This window comes from Sturnus vulgaris, chromosome 4, assembly GCF_052056855.1.
Source record: "Sturnus vulgaris isolate bStuVul1 chromosome 4, bStuVul1.hap1, whole genome shotgun sequence".
Lineage (NCBI taxonomy): Eukaryota > Metazoa > Chordata > Aves > Passeriformes > Sturnidae > Sturnus > Sturnus vulgaris.
Window position 1 is genome coordinate 71923506 of NC_142246.1, and position 17763 is coordinate 71941268.

Here is a 17763-nt window from a genome sequence, read left to right on the forward strand (position 1 = left end):
TCATAAGACATTGTTACCCAGTTTGACTGATTTTTATTTACACTATTGCAGTACTTTGACAATGAGTCAACAGTTGAGTTAGAGCTCCTAAAGCTCCTGGTTTTCCTTGTGTGAAATATATAAATAAAAAGAAACAGTTCATTATTGCTGGTTGCATCTTCACTAAAATGCTATGCAAGAACAATAGGTCTTTTCCACTTGACAATGGAGCTCCACACTTCTGGGATGGCATTCCCATTCCAAGGACTGCAGGCTCACCACAGGCCCCTTCCTCCTCTTGTTACTACCCCATTTCCCTTTCCAAACAGAAGTTACACTAGTTACTATTGTAACAGCCTGCACATAATCTGCAGAGAATAAATACCCATGTAATGAGCCGGAAATGATATGGTAATTTCTTAATTCAAAATAATTACATGGCTATTTGGGCCCTCCAAAATAAGGTATTACTTATTCAGCCCAAACAAATTGCTGTTTGCCCAGGTTTTGAACTCTGGTAAACAGTAGTGCAGCAGTCATCTGCATACTGAATCCTGAGACAATTTTATGTTAGTTGTTTACATACACAAAATTGGAAACAAATATTTGTCAAGGCAACAAGCAGCTTTAGGAACAACCACAGGAAAAAAAAAAAACAAACCAGAAAGCCCTTGGAAACAGGACTGAAAACATGGCCAAGTCAGAGTGCTACAAGGGCACCAGCTGGCTCAAAGTCACCAAAGTGCCCTCTCAAACATCTCACAAGCTTGAAAATGTTAGATAAGAGGATGGGAATTGTTTAGTTTATTTTGGCTTGTCATTTTTGTCCGAGCTGAGTGCCTATCTCCCTGTGTCACCTGGAGATACAGATAGGAAAGCCACCACAGAAACGAAAATGGAAGGAAGAAAGGAAAGGAAGAGTGAGGGCAGACAGACCTTCAAGCCATTGATTTCAGCCAGCTTTCCTCGAGTCAATAAAACATCTTCCACTGGCTTTGATGAGGGCTGAGCAGGCCTAGATTTCAGAGCATTAATGAAAGATTTAGAAATCATCTTGTGAGCATTAGTAGAAGGCTCTCCATGAATGTGAATAATGTGAGTGGAGTCATGACTATTGACTTCTCAAAGGTAATTCCCTGCTCTTTCAGGCTGCAAAAAGCACTGCTAACGAAGGACTTGGAATTGGGCAGATGCTGCTTTGTGGAGGGAGGCAGAGCCCCTCAACACCCAGAGTGGAGATCAAGTACCTCACACACACCCACTGAGTGAAGCACACGAATGGAATAAATTGAGTGGGCTACTTTTCTGCTGAGAAGATTAAATATTTGGGCCTGGAATGAAAATGAGATCCACACTCACTTTCTTCTCCTCTATTACACAGCTACACTTCAAACACACTAGTGTTTCATACATACACTTCAGTTTCACACCTGTATTTATATTTTTGGAGTTGCTGATTTAAAGAAGTGGACACAGATTAAAGATCTGCATGCCGTTTCCTACTTCCAGGGGAAAAGAAATTAATGAAATCAACTGAAATCTGGTCTGTTCTGATTAAGTACATCTTGGGAGAGAAATGAAACTCAGTAGCCAATGTTTCCACTTAAAAAAAACAGACAAGCTGAAAAAGCAAGATGTTCAGAGGCCCTCAGATTACAAAGAAATAACATATACTCTGTTTTAACTAGGATTTGCAACTTGCAACAGGGTGGTCCAAAGGGTATGAACAGAACCACTGCTTGGCTTCCAGAAGCATTTCACATCATCTGAAGTTCTAAACCTTCAAAAAAGCAGAAAACACATAATTTTCTAACATATATGCAAAAATACTAAAACTTCCTATGACTTAAATGTATACTTGGAAATTTTTGTTTCAGCATTATGTATCTCTTAATCTATTTATATATTATAGCTGGACAATTCCAATACCTTCATTTAGCATTCCTGCTGCAGAAAAATCATCATTATAGTCTCTGCTTCACTTGCTGACGATGTTCAAGGTGTAATTTCAAACACTTGACCTTACCAGAAAAATTACAGCTTTTCTGTGGCATCAATAGAGTTATCATTAAAATCCCTCAACACTGTTTTGCATTGTTTGGAAACAAGCTGTATGTACAAGTACAACACAAGGCTCTGTGCTGTGCTATTTATGTAATTGTTTTCCCAGAAAGCACATTTTTGCTCTCATTATTTGTATTTCTCATGGCTCAGAAGCAGACTGGGTGCAGTGGCAGGCTGCCTTCCTGGAGGCAGTTTTCTGCTTGCTTTCTCTGAGGTTGTGTCAAGAGCCTTCAAGTGTCCTCCAGCCCCTTCCCATGGCCAAGTGCCTTCAGGCTGCTTTGTGCTCTTTGGTGCCAGGTCAATTCGATTCAGCCTTGCTCTTTGCTAGAGCTCCCTTGCCATTCTGCACACCAGCATTGTTTTAGGTGCTCTTGACACGAAATCAGTTGCCTATTTTCATAAGAACATTGTGAAGCTCTCTACAGTTCTCCATACAGATTCTTTAAAGCAGCACAAGAGGAGAAAAACCCAACCACAGGGTCCAACATACAAAATTCTTCTACATGGAGGTGTTGTTGTCCATTTTGAGTGATGATGTCCAGATTATTTTAAACACAGCTAAAACATTGGCTTTATTCTAATGTGTCATTATATCCACTTGGATAAATTCATTTATCCATCTCAATGATATTGCTTGGTTCAGCTTGCTTGGTTTTAATTCAGGCCTGAGCTGCTCTGTAATCATTTGTTCAACTTTATGACATTACACATTGTTGACTAATAGCTTCATTTTGCTGAGTTTCCATTTATTACTGTCACTATTACAGCAGGATTTAAATTTTTGTAACTTGCCTATCCTAGCATGATTGTAATTTCATTGACATTTAACACTGATCCTGAAGGCTCCTCTTTGACTCTTTGTCACCTAAAGATCAAATACTTTTGCTGCTGACTTTTAAAATCAATTATAATCTTGCAGGATTTGGCTCAGAGGATAACCCAAAGTGAAAGGCAGAGAGTCTTAAGAGAGAGAGTTTCCCAATGCATTACATGAGATTGATTTCTCATGTGCAGAAACAAAAGATCTGCTGAAGGGGAAAAAACCAAACAAATCCAAACTCCCCAAACCAAACAAAAAAACCTCAACTCAGAGTCAAGTCTTTTCTATGAGACTTGAAAAATACGCATAAATCTGTTTTTCAGTCACTGAAATTTTAGAGTCTGGTGTAAAAAAATTAAATGCCCATCAATAAATCCCTTTATTTAATATTATGAAAACACATACTTAAGAAATATTTAAACTACAATTTACAATTTGAAAAACAATATTCCTCTCACTGCTTTCCAATATTCACAGTTTCATGAACTGGATCTGAACTAAATCTCCAAGTTCAATAAAAACATTGAGGCAAAATGAAGTACCGTGCTGGGTGATTTTCCATCAATAGATAACCAGATAAAAGCTTTCACTTTCAGAGTCGTTCCTTGTCTGTATAAATGACAAAAACAGATTAATGGAATCCTGAGGAAAAGAATAATACAGTATCTTAATGGAATGAGCAAATGTTTCCTTGAAAATACCCTTTCACACTATGAACCATAATTGTTCTTTAAATTCCCAGTGAGAGCATACATTTGCCTCATACTCTGAATTAGGTTGAAAAACATTTTAAGGTACTGAATTTGAAAACTGTTGGAGGAATTATTCACATATGGGTAAGCAGGAGGGCCACTAAAACCAGATTAAAACTAAATATATTTTAAAGGCAGATTTTAACAGTGTATTGAATAATCACATAAAAGACATTAAAATGCACAATCTTGTGCAGCAATTCCTGGTGATTCCTGATCTAAAATTGAGTATTGAGGTCTGCTTTAACCACACTGGAATAATTTATTACAATAAACAGGACAACACATTTAGCTTTAAAAAACAATGACTCTCAATTGCATTTTCTTAGAATACTTCCATCTGGGAATTCAGACATTTTTGGGACAAGAACTTCAACTTGCTGCAGAGTTGTGCATGTCCTTATCCAGTTGCACACATTCCAATTAGTTCATCCTGAGAGTTTCTCAGCCTCACAGAGAAAATTGGAGGCCAGGCAATACTGACAATAGGAAGGCTGGTGACTGAAAGAAAAGGAACCAGTTCACTTCTAGGAATGCAGTGCTTAAGTGCAATCAAAAATGTCATAACAAAATATGTCAAAATATGGTTCTAAACCAATGTTCTTTGAAATCTCCAAGTGCCAAGGGCAGATATTAAAATTTTTGTCTTTCTGGAAATAAAAACAAACATTAAAATATCCATGAGGAGGAAAATGTACAATTTTCTCTCATCTGCTTGTGTCTACTCCCTATTTTAGGACACAGCCTAAGTAATGGAGGTCCTTAGCAGGGAGGGTAAGGTTAAAATGGTTAAAAACTTATAATGTGAACTCCACAGGAAAAGTTAGTGTGACAGACATCAATCTGGAGAGCCCTATCAGTGCAATCAAAGTTTTACCTGGGGTAGAAGCTCTGTAATTGAAATCTAAATACAGATAAACATATGTATAATGTAACTGTTAATGCACATACAAGACATTAAAAGCAAAACCACAAAGATGTTCTGTCATCAGAGCTCAGCATTAATTTACTTTCCAATTCCAGACAATTTGTTATCACAAATGCTCTCAATTAAAATGTTTTATTTGATAGGGGGGGAATTAAAACAATCTTTTTATTCTGATGATAGAGATGCACTTAGCAGAATATAAAACTGTGATTTAATGGCTACTTAATGGTCTGAAGCTTTAAATGAACAAATCATAAATTAAGGCTTCTGTAGCCTTTTATGCTTTCCCATTTGGATCCTAAAAAAACAATTTGCATTCATTATGTAGGTCTGATATAGAATACCTTGCTCCCCAGTGACATCCAGCTGCATTCCAATATTTGTCACAAGAGTGAGCTTGACACTGGTGCCTTTGGAAGAGCTGGTTTAAGGTGTGGGATACAGCCTCTCCTTGGACAGGATGACTTCAAACTTCTCCAAGTGACTCTGAATCTCCCTCAGCACCCACACTGAATCCATGCCTTTGCCTGCAGCTCAGTTCATCATTTCAGACCAGGCAGTAGGGATGGATCTTTGAAACCCCCTATGAAAAGTGAGCATAGAGCCTGGCTAAGTAAATGGTTGGTAACGTTGCAGTGAGACTGTATGAAAGAAATTCCTTCCCCAAAGTGTTGGCAAACGCTGCTGCTCCAGTCAGATCCATGAGTTAGTCTGCATTTCTTCCTGACTCACTGTTGATTACAACACATCAGTAATTTAGCAGTTAGGAAAAAAGCCATTAAAAATAACACACACTCAACACATATATTTATGTGAGTATTTAAAAATTCAACTTGGGTTAAAAATATAATTTTTTGATTAAAGTGTTTTGAGTGAAAAAAATTCTGAAAATAAATAGTCAAAGCTAAAATAAAAAAAGAAGTGAAGTGTTTTCCCTCTGAATACAGTCTGAACTTCTAAAACAGAATTTATTGTATTTTTCTTTCCAAGTATGTAATTCAGTGCATTCTACAAGCAGCACGTTTTTAAATACTGTTACCAAATGGAAAAATAACTGCTCTAACAGTTTTATTCCATCCCCTGGGGCTTTTTTGCCCTCTTCTGGGCATTCTGAGCTAATCCCTTTCCCTTTAGCACTGGTAGCTGCCGAGAGGGTGTGTCCAGCTGGCCCCAGTGGTGCCAGGAACGGGCACTGCCTGTTTGCTGATCCCATCCCTAACACCGCATGTCCCCCGTGCTGCATTGTCAGTGCTCACCCTGCTCTGACAGGCACTGTCATCTCCAGGTCACTGCAGTCATTTCTGCCTCCTGTGCAGTTTCCTCCCATTAAGGAGCTGGGTTTGCAATAATTCTCCCCTGGCCAATTACTTTTGGAAGCACCATTGTGCCTTTCCTCTTGTTCCCATTCCTAGATCCATTTTCAGCTTTTTCCGTGTCGAAAGCCTACCAGGATTATATAATGACAATATTAGTATCTCAAATGGTACCTGAGAGCTTATATCCTTCTATTTCAAAACCTCATTATATTTTTAAAAAATAATAAATAACCCCATTTTAATGTCACAGAAATTTCTATGTGAATCCTCTGTCACACAAAAATGGTCCAGCTGCCTCTGGGACTGTCAGCACAGTAAATAGATGGCATCAACAAAACAAGCTCAGCCAAACAACATAATTCTCCACTTTTCAGGAGGGAAAAGAAAGCTGCAGCAGCAGCAGCATCTCATGCAGTCTGATTTTTGATTAAAGAATAAAAAAAAAAATCAGTGAAAAAACAACTAAACTTATTATTAGGTCCTCAGAAATCCATCAGCTTACACTCCTCATATCTCTGTCACCTGTTAGGGACTTTGATATTTTAAATAAAATGGTCTGTGATAGCCCACAAGAAAAGAAATTTGCATAAAAATCAAGTGCTATTAAATGTTCTGACTAGCATTCATTCACTTTTGCTGAATTCACAGATCACAAATTGTGGAACAGACTAAATTAGGGAAGTGACAGCTGAGCTACTGTTGGGGTGCTAATGTGCACCAGTCCTGTGAATGAGTTTTCTGGAGAGGTTAAAGCTTAACTAACTTTTTACACTAAGAAAGGCAAACTGCTTATTTTGTGACTTCCAGATCACTTCTATTTGCTGTGCTTCTTTAGGCATGCAATCCATTCTCTGAGTGAGGTAGCCAAGCAAATGCTGTATTCATACACAGAATGTATCTTCAAATAGCTACTGAATTTACTACTAAGTAAAAGGAAGAACAAGTATTTCTAAATTAAAATAATGCATGTAATGGCACCCTAACACACAAGATTTCTTCCAGTCAGAAGGGAATTTTGTACAAAGATATTTTGTAGATATGACACAATATGGATTGTGTAATAAATGTTACATGAGAAGTCAAAATTACAGGGCTCCTTGTCTAAGCATCTCAGGAGCATTGTGTTCTCAAAACACAGAGAATTAACCCTAAAAGACCCCAAAGTTCTCTCTACCAAGTTTTGCTTTAACAGAGAGTTTCTTCCAGAGCTGCTTTCTTTGTGACCTTCTTCTTCTCATTTCCATCTACGTCCTCTGCCCCGAATCCCTTCTACCTTCATCACTCCTCCCTCCTCTGAGTTTGGGTTATCTCAAGACCCAGGTTATATGGAGATTTAAAGCACTGGAACATGTCAAAGGGCTTATATAGCAGATATTGTGACACGTGGGTTTTATGCATGGAAATACTCTAATTCCCACAGTAACTGATCCTTCAAGGGAGAGGCTCCATGGTGACTGAGAAGAGCCAAAGTGCAGTCAGGCAAACAGCTGCAGTTAGTGAATTACCCCAACGTGGCTGGAATTCTTCCTGCACACTAAATATTACTGTGCTTTGCTTAGTTTGAAAGGACCATTGCTACCTCCCCCAAGTTGTTCATGACCCAAAAGCAAACAGCACTGAAGCAGGTCCTACCTTAACTTCAGAGCAGGCTCTTTCTGGAACAATTGTGCATCCCACTTCCAGGGGAATCTTGAGGCTTTTCCAGCACGGAGTCAGACCATGCCTGGGAACTCCTCCCTGGTTCCACAGGGCAAACACAAGCTGCTAAATCCTGGCTCCAGTAGCATTTTGGCAGGGAATTCTAGAAATCAAGGGAGCTTTGTGAAAGCAAGCTTTTCCATCTACATTTTCAGTATTACTATTTAATTTGCAAGTTCTCTGCCAAGCACTCTTTCATGCAAGTCCATTTGCATTTTTCTGTGAAAGACTGACTCAACAGAGGAATAAGAATATTCTAAGAAGTCACCAGACACAGGAATGGTAGAAAGCCAATGAATAGTTTCAGAACTGCCAAGGATTGATATAAAGAAGAAACAACAAAGTGCTCCAATGAAAAGTTCTGACCAAGAACTCTTTCAATATCGTGGATGTACTTGCAGCTGTTGAAGAGCAAAGAATATTAAAAGCACTTCAGCTCAGAAGTGCACAGAAAAATGCTTATTCACTTTTTAATCCTTAATCTTGTCAATATTTTCTATTCCTGAAATATGGATGTTTATAACAGAGTGCATCAAGACGCTATTTTGCTACTTATGTTAACATCAAATCTCCACTACCCAGTGAAAAAAAATATCACCAGTGATAAAAAGACTCATTCCTTGAGGTACTGAGGGCATATCACTGAGAATATATTACAGCATCATGGTGAATACATTTTACTAGTACAGATTTCTACAATACCAGGCAAATTTACGAACAAGATAAATTTTACAGGCCAAATTTAGCATTTACTTTGCCAATTATATTGTACAATTTGGGTATTTCACTAAATGTAAAGCAAAAACAAATAGTGTGCACAGACATATGTCAGTATAAGTACATATGTACCTAAATTCTTATCAATGTTTTAGAATTTTATACTGTCAATTTTAACACTTTTATATTATCAATGTTTTACAACAACAGCACAAGGGAGAATCATTCTAGTAGCTCTACACCACAAGCTTTAAATTAGGTTAAAAACATTCTGCTTTAGCTTGTGTTTTGTAATTAATACTAACATTACTGTTTTTCAAGGGATAACATTTAGGAAAACAATCAGCACTTCACAAAAAGTATATGAAAGTCATCAGTTTTCCAGTTTTTACAAATGTCAGCATATAAATTACCAGCCACTTAAAGCAAAAAGCTACTGATACAATAAAAGAAATCACAGAAATATCTAAAATATTCTGTGAGCATTTGCAAATGATTACTGCCAAAAAAGGGATCACAAAAAATATTCTTCACACATACAGAAAAGACAATAAATAAAATTACCATTCAGAGTCCTGTATGTGTTTCAGCTGGTGAAAGACTTACTGAAATTTTGCTAAAAAACTTCTTTAAAAAAACCCAGAAACTGACATGAATACTGGAACTTTTTTTAAGTATCTCAGGATTTTGACTGACACAGGTTTTACGATGAATATAAATATTAATGACAACTTCTGTAAAGGAAGTTACTTTGAATTGAGTATATAGAAATGGAAACAACTTGAAAAAATATTATATAGTCCATCATAATCCATTATTTAATTGGAGTGTGTTAGGCTGCTTTAGTTCATAACCCACTAAATAAGTTTTATTTCAGTGCTTAGTACTTTTCCTGTTCTGAAAAGAAAGCAAGGTTTCAAAAGTTACTGATGAACATTCAAATATGGAAACAATACAATTATTTTAAGTTATATTACCCTGCTACTGGTCCCTTTGTAAGGAGTAACTGAATTTAGAGAGAGTGATAAACCAAGGGAAGTGCAATTACACACTGGAATATAAAAATTTCCCCAAAGTTTTGAGGTTGCTACTGTTGCTGTGCTGCCAAAAAGCGAATTGTTCCCCTATAGATCTCTAAAATGTGCACTCAGAGCAAGGGAAAGAATATGCTGAGCAACCTGCAAGAGATGCACTGAGCTGGATTTATTCAGAGCTCCACAATCAGCTAAAGCACTTGGGATCAGAATAAGCACCTTCTTCAGAAAGCCTGCAGTGTGTGCCCTCTCAGTGGTGCCTCCAAGAGCTCAGAGGTGCCATCTGACAAGCACTAGGCTCCATTTTTCATCAATATTTTGATAGCTTCTTTCCTCAGTGATTGCTTCCTGCGAGCCTTGAGCGAATGAAAAAGAACAGACTTGCAGCTCAAGTCATGACTGAAATTTTTCATGAGCTTATATAGAACAGGTGCTTAGCAGTGAAAAGAGATGTTTAATAGAAGCTGTGGGAATATTTCTTTATTCACAGGTCCTTATCCTTCACCAGACAGTGCTGAAGCTCTGGCATTCTGGACTCTTTAACAACAGCTCAGCACTTGGCTGGTCAGTAACTCACTGACCTGAGTCATGGAGTATGGAGTTTAGGAGCATGTTTTCCTAAAGGATAAAAAAAACCAAAACTAATATTGGGGTTTTTTTTCCTTCTTCTTATATTAGGCTAAAAAGAAATTGCCATTCTTATCTTTGAAGACAGCCACAAAACTCTATGCAAAAAAAAACATTTCCAAAAAAATCTTTGCTTATAGTAACTTAACTGATACGTCAATTTTGAGAATGCTCAAGTTGTATAACTCAGAACACGACAGAAAAAGCTGTAGATAATGGGAAAGAATATTTCATAAACATGTCCATATCCCTCTTGAGAAATTTTAAGTAAACAGGGCATCATCCACTTTTTAAATTATTATTATTTGCTTGAGAGTTATGAGTTTGTATCAAGTACTCTAGGTCAAAAGTTTAAACATTAGTTAGAAAAAATGGGTGCTTTTTAGCCAATACAAATTTTTGCAAGAATTTTCTAAGGCAAATAGATGGGTTTCTGTCCCTGAATTCCTTTAAGTATTGATTCTAATCCACCTACACAAAGTCCTGCATTACTCAAGGCATAACATACTTATCACAAACATAGTTTTTAGACTTGAGAAATACGTATTTTCAAATTGATCTTTCATGATCAAATAACAATCTAAAAAAAGCCACAGCTTTCCAAATTGATTGCTGCTGTTCTAACCTTTTGCAAATCAGTTGCTTGGTACCTTTTTCTGTTTCCCCTCAAAATATCTGCCAGGCTTGGAGATACAGTGCACAACTGCATCATCAGGATACAGCTGCTCACTTTGAGGCCTCAATCCCAAGCCATTAACATCAGTGAAAGGTTTTTATTGATTGCAGTGGATGGCAGAACAAGCTGTACCCAGGATATGTTGCAAATTGCATTTGATGTGCTCTGGCTTTTTCCCTTTAGATACCTGTGTGATCATAAGCAAAAGCATTTTAGCTTAATTTCTAACTGATTTTTAGAAGAGAGGCCTTTTTTTCAAACAATTGCCTAAATCGAGTTTCTTCTGCTAGCCAATTGGTTCTAAGAATCAAAATTTTCTCTATTTCTGTTTCTTTTTCAGTTCAGCACCTCTCTCCCTGGGCCTCACACAATGATGCTCAGTAGAACCTTCAACGACTCTGAAGATCCTGCACTGCTGAGGGATGAAGGTGAGGTAAATGAGGGAATGCATTCATGACCTTTGTTGTTCCAAGCTCCTAAGCAGTAAGTTTCTTGCAGAAAACGATTTTTTAGCTTTCCCACTCAGTTAATTGCCTCCCCACTTTAAAAATTAATGGGATATGTGTGAGGGAGTTGTGGCTCCTGCTGCTGCCTACACAAACGTGGTACCATCCGTGGTGGGTGCAGGTAACAGCAGATTTTACATGGTGCTGCCAAGCCTTTGCAGTGACAGTAATTCCACATTCCTGCCCACTTTGCACCTGTGTTAATGCCACTTCCAAAGCCATTAAACAGGCATCTGTGCCCAGGGTGAGTCCTGCCTGCTTGGATATGATAGATGAGAGCCAGAGCCTTTATTGCTTTCCTCCTTGGGACACTGAGATCCTAAGTAGGTGCTTTTCTCAGTCACGCCTCACCAGAAGGTGTTCTCAAATTCAACTCAGTGACGCTTTACTGGCCTGAAAAAACTCTCACTAAAGGTGCCAAAATGAATTCCTAATGTCCAGATTCTCCAAGATATAAAAGGTGAGAGACACACATGAACAGGCAACACACTTTTTGGGTTAGTCTACAGAGGACTGCCTTGCAATTTTCCATACTTTCATTCCAATAAAAAGAAGTGTTTATGACTGGTATAATGTTGCCTTCTGGAAGCTTTGGGAAGGGATAAACATGCTTACTTCATAAACTTGACTCTGGATTTCCCAGTCCTAACCTCCTCTTGTCTGAATTTCTCTTTACTGGGTTTGAATTTCAGGATATGATGCCTGAAAGGTTTCCTCCTGCAGTACTAACACTGTTCCAGGGACAGGGCCATACCCAGACATTTTGGGCCAAAGCCAGAAATTAGCAGCAAGTCCTTATGGGAGTCATGTCCCCCCTCTCACTTCCACCCCTGTTTTTTTGCTGATTTTTCTTATTTACCCAAGCATTTTCTCCACCTTAAGTGGAGCTTGTCTGCAACAATATGGTTCCTCTTTACACCTATCGTTGTAATAACTCTTTGCTAATTCAGGACAAATTCCTCAATCCTTTCTGTTTTGAAAAACTTTCCAAAGCAAAGGTGAAAACTGGAATTCTGTGGCTGCTGCTTGTCATTCTGCTCTGTGATGCCAAACCCATCAGAAACCTGAGCTGCAGCTCTCAGCCTGGATTTCCATCCACCATCCTTCTTTCACCTGGCTCTGAAGGGTCTCCCCTCAGACCTGTGGTATTCTCAGGCATCAAACTGGAGCACTTTTACTTCTGCCCAACTTTAATATCCACGAAACACACATCAGTGACCTGAAGTTCTTAGCTCAAGAGCAACAGCAAAACTTTGGGAAGTTTTCCACTTCATTTATTTTACTATTTTTTTGGTAGAACATTTCAGTTAAACCAAAACCACTAACATGCTAGACTGCAAATTAATTTTAGTGAAGATTTGTGTTTTAATTTAATGAAACAAAAAACCAAAGAAAACTAGGAAAAAAATACTAAGCCTTATCTTTTCCTTGAGTGTAAGAGAAAATAATAACTAAAACAACTCTCTCTGAGTCATCCTCAATTAAAATGCTTTATGTTTCGAATTTAGCAGCCAAAGAGATAAATCACTTCTGAGGAGCACTGAACACACCAGTAAAAGAAATGTCATGTTACCCTTAATTCTCCAATGTCAATCATCCTGATTATTTTCTTTTTGTATATGCTTTAAAATTCAAGTATATAATTTTTTTTAAAAAAGCCTTTGAATATATATATTTTTAAATCAAAGCTGTGAGTTGTAAGAACACACAAATAAAGAGAGGATTCTGAGTAATGGAATATTTTGGCATATATGTTCATTCCATCTTTTACATTTTGCCTAACATAAACATCATTTCTGTTTCTTCCATGGGTACAATCTGTAGGCATATGTGCCTGCAAAGAACTGGGATTTTGTGTTTTCAAGGTCTATACAAAGCAGATAGAGGTGTTTGGCAAAGGTTAAATATTTCTTATCGGCTTCAACCTCCGTTATTGATCTGGAGATTTATGGCTAAAACTGAGTAAATGATGTGACCTTCAACTAGAGCTCCTTGGATTTCAAATGTAACTTGATTCAGCCCTATTTTATATTTTACTTCATTAGACATGTATTTTGACTTCTTACCAAGTGACTTGTGTTTTGAGGGAGAGGGTTAAAGGGACACGTGATTAAAGCTGAAAACTTACAGCACTTTCTGTCATCCAGTCCAAGGTGGGCCACAGACATTTTGGCCTGACTCTTCTTTTAATGCTTTCACAATCCCAGAGAGGTCCCTGCATACACTTAAGGTATTCAAAGGCTCTTATACAATGCAGTAGGAGTCTGACAATTCTGCTGACGAGTTTATTCCATAAAGTGGTGAGCCACTCTATGAAATCTCCACGGCCCATGGCTGCATTTTTAAGGAAATGCATTGTTCTGCCTGAAGATGGTTCACGTTTTACAACAACAGCAGCTACAAAATGCCATGGTGCCACTGCCAAGTCACTTTACAGCCATCCTAGTGTGTATGTGACACAATTGTGTGTGAGGGGAGATAGCAGAAAATCCAATGTTTGCTTACACTGACCTGGGGCTGCAGCTCTACCCAGCTGAGGCAGCGATGGCTTCCAGCAGATCTGGGATCAAGTGGAAAGCTCTGCTTGGCCCCTTGAGCCACCCAATCCTCCAGCCCAGGGTTCTTCTGGAACAGGGAAACATGCCATCAAAACTCCTGTGTATGTGGAACATGTCTGCCTGAAAAATTAAATATGTATGATGCTGCATTCTCTACAAGAGTTGGAAATAAAGTGTTGTAATAATGAAATATTAATATTTAAAGTAGGGAAGTACAACCTCAGAACACAATATATCACACTACAGTTTAGTCACCAGGAGTAACTGTTCTGCACTTGTGGACTGAATATGCTGATGTAAAAAATGGAAACAGGCAAGGACTCTATTTTTACTTCCACATATCTAAAATAAAATTAATTTTAATTAAAGTTTGATGTTTTTATGACAATGTCTGTCTTTTTAAGGGTTACTGCTCACCTTGAGTGCAAAATCTGCTTATTGTTTAAAGCAAGCTCAGTTAAACTCAAAGAAACTTTCAAAATAAAGTTAAGAAAGAAGGGAGGTCTGGATGCTTCAGGAAGATATTCAGGTGCTGTTGTATGTTCTGCAGCATTCCTGGGATTTCAAGAGATAGCCTGTCACTGTATCCATTATCTCTCAGCTCAGGATGTCATGGTTTACGTGGCAGGAGCCCCGGCAGGAGCGGCACGGCACAGAGCTCTGGTTCGAGGCACGGCAGCTGGAGGCGTTTCCCTGGCTTTGCTGTGCACAGGCTGCTGCCTCTGCTCATGCAGGGAGAGGAAATTAATCCAGCACATCCTCAGCAGCACTATTAAAGCTGGGTTTGCACACAAGAAAGGATTATTGTCAATTTAAATAATTTTCTGTGTCAGGCTTATCTCAGCAGTGTGACTTTGCTGAAGTTGCCACCTCCCAGCACTAGGGAATGAGGAGATAAAACAAGGGCAACTGTTGTGGCCTCCCAAAAAATGGGTGACTAAAATTTGTGAAGAGTTAAATCCAACAGTGGATGGCAAGCAGGGTAACTGAGGGAAGGAGACGTTCTGTCTTCAACTTCTTGTGTAACTGAATGGATAAGAAGAAACAACCTTCTGCTAACTTTGTAGTTCAGCCCTCAGATTTGACAACAATTACACAGAAATTTCTCAGCAAGTTGAGATAAGAGCAACTAGAGCATGGTGTGGCCCTCAGTAACAGCTCGTGGATTAGACACATCCAACATTGCTGAGTTGGTAGTTTTAGTTGTTCTGCTCTGGGCTTCCAGGAACTTTTCACATTACATAAGCTGTAAAATCTGAGCACTGAGGAAGTTACATCCACAGAGATAGGAAGGGGCAGAAGTGATAAGGCTAAGAGAGGGCAGCAATAGGATTAGACAAAAGAGACCAGGATTAACTTTGGAGTGAGAGGCAGATACAGCTGGACTAAGCATTACAGTGATAAAATCATCATCATCATCATTATCACAGAAGAGAAGAAGTGCCTGGATTTAAAAAGTACACAATCAAGAAATGTCAGCAACAGGCACTCTGAGAAACAGAGAGAAAATCAGGAAGGGGAATATGGAGAACACTCTGAATGCAGCCTTTTGGAAGGTAATAGCTGTTGTTAGAGCTGTCAGATATAAACCAGTCAGAAGACAGATGCACTTGAAATGTCTTGTCCAATAAAGATCCCAAATGTCACTCAAAATGATCAGACTATTTATTACAGGCTGTAATGGAAACATGAAAGAAGGCATGGGATGACAGAACAGAGACAGATGGACTGTTTGCTACATGTCATTTAATATCAATCAGTGACAAGAATTTATTAACACAGTTGCTGCTTTAATGCACTGAACAAGCTTAAAAACATTCAACACACTAGATGCTAAGTGATAATTAAAATGCACGTCACAAGGCTTCAAAAGCTGTAATAATCCGCTGAAAATATCTAGGATAATTTATTTATCAAAACCCCCCCCCAAACCATAAGAATAGACCTCACTTGGATTTTGAAGAATGAAAGCTGTTTCTCTACCAGTAGTCACTGGAAGATGAACTGAACATCTACATCATATTGATGACACTGGTTTCTGCTTTCCCTTCACCTAACTCTGCTTGTTCCCCTAACTTTTCAGCATGATCCTGGCAAGGGAGGCAATGGAAGCAGGGCAGAATGGCTGTCAACAGAACAGAGCAGAGCTCCTAGGGAGAGAACACCAGGCTGCTGATATCTCAAATACCACGTGTTTTCCCAAGCATAAACAACTTCCCATTCCTGTACCCTTACTTCTCAAAGCAGCTCTAATCCATCAGCACTGTGGATTATCCCATGATATATACTGCTTCTAGGAGAAATTCACCAAACAATAAATTCTTATTCTTCTCAAAAAGACTACAGACCTTTTCTCATTCCCTCCACTGAGTTGTTCCCCCAGTTTAGAGCTGCCACATCTGGTGAGCACATCTTTTTGGCATTTCCAAACAGTTATCTGTAAGCCAAATCATTTGTGTAAAAGTATTTTCTAGGGAAAAAAAAACACCCCAAAACAACCAAACATGAAAACATTCAGAAAAAAAAATACATGGACCTCACTGTATACATTTCATTTCTAAGCTGTTCTAAACTACAGGAATGTAAATAGCCATGTCCATTTTTACCATAAATGATGAATAACAGTATATTAATACATTATCTATTTTTGTAATGGTTTAAATTATTTTATACAGTTATGGAAATCCAAAATTACTCTGAAACTGTCATCTTTTCATGGAAGTCCAGTAGCAGAAATTCCAACTATTTCAGCAGTGATCCCAAAGATATGTTGGTGCCAAGAGAGAGAGAATATTTCCAGCAAAAAAGAAACCAGAAAAAGAGGCCGTTTTCCACCCTGCTCCTTCTTCCAGTATTCACAGCGTTCTCATGAAGGCTTTCAGCAATGTTTATACACTAAGACACTTAAAAACTAAAAGGCAGAAAACAAAATCTCAAGCACGTATTCCAGTGGGATGCTTGAGATGGAAAATTTAAAACCCCTGTAATTTTCCACATGGAGATATTTTTGTTATCGTACTAACACTGACAGAAGATTTAATGTTTGCCATCTCTGTGAAATCATTTATAAGCTGAATTCTCTGTACACACCACCAAATCTGCCTGACAGACACTACCCTGACCCACAGCTATGAATAATGGGGGGACATATTATATTCAAACATACACCCAGAAATATTGAGGCTCTTTTTGTCCAAACCCAGTTGCTTGGCAACTCATGGAAGCTTTTTTAAGAACATTTTTTGAAAATAAGGCCCAGCTGTTTAACAACAGAGTTTTGAGGTTTGAAATAGTGGAGTTTTCAGTAGCTGAGAGTCAGTAACATAATTCTTAAGGAGAAAATCATTCTCCCACTGAAAACTTTTCCCTCATTTCAGGAGTCAGGAATTCCTGGTTGCTGCCTTTCATGTTGTGTTTTATTTTAAAGCCAATACTGATCACGATCTCCTGGCATTTCCCTGCTCCTCCCCTGAGCAAGGAAGGTGCTGCCTGTGCTCCCAGGCTCTGGCTGTGCCTCCTGTGCACTGGATCCTTGCAGGAGCACTCGTGAGGAATGACAAACGGCGTCCATAATGCGCCGCGTCACCAGAGCCCTAATCAAATTAGACTTACTGCCTTTGCAATCACAAGTGGCTCTTCATGTTTTATGTCCCAGCACAATTTGAGTCAAGTTGGCTTGCCAGAACATTGCTGCCATCCCCATAAAAGTATATGACAGCTCTAACAAGCATTTGGGGAGCAGGCAGGTGCAGCACAATGCGGGCACGGCAGCTCCAATGCAAACACACACCAGGCTGTTTGCCTCCCTAAAAACTGGAGCTCCATTAGCGAGGCACACAAACACCAAGAGCAATCAATTAGAGGTGATCTGGGTACGACATTGTGCAGGTGGATTGGATTAATTCTGCTCGCATTAGTTCACTGATGTGCTAATTCTGTGTATTTATTTAGACAGCACAGTGTGCCTTGCCTCCAACGTTAATGGCTGAGCTTTATTTCCTACTGTGAGCAATGAGAAAGGCAAAACGCTACCAAAATTTGTTGTGCCAAATGAAAAGGCTCGTGCTCAAGTGCCTACAAAATTGCAA

The 17763-nt window shown here is 38.7% G+C and overlaps 1 long non-coding RNA gene across 1 annotated transcript; it reads right to left on the minus strand.

Moving 5' to 3' along the window:
- Positions 1–4893: 4893 nt before the first annotated feature.
- On the minus strand, positions 4894–13768 carry LOC148224097 (uncharacterized). The gene is made up of 3 exons (XR_015803471.1): positions 13629–13768; positions 7492–7660; positions 4894–5126 (listed from the first exon to the last, which is right to left on the minus strand). It is a non-coding gene; the product is annotated as an uncharacterized LOC148224097 (long non-coding RNA).
- Between the last annotated feature and the right edge of the window lie 3995 nt (positions 13769–17763).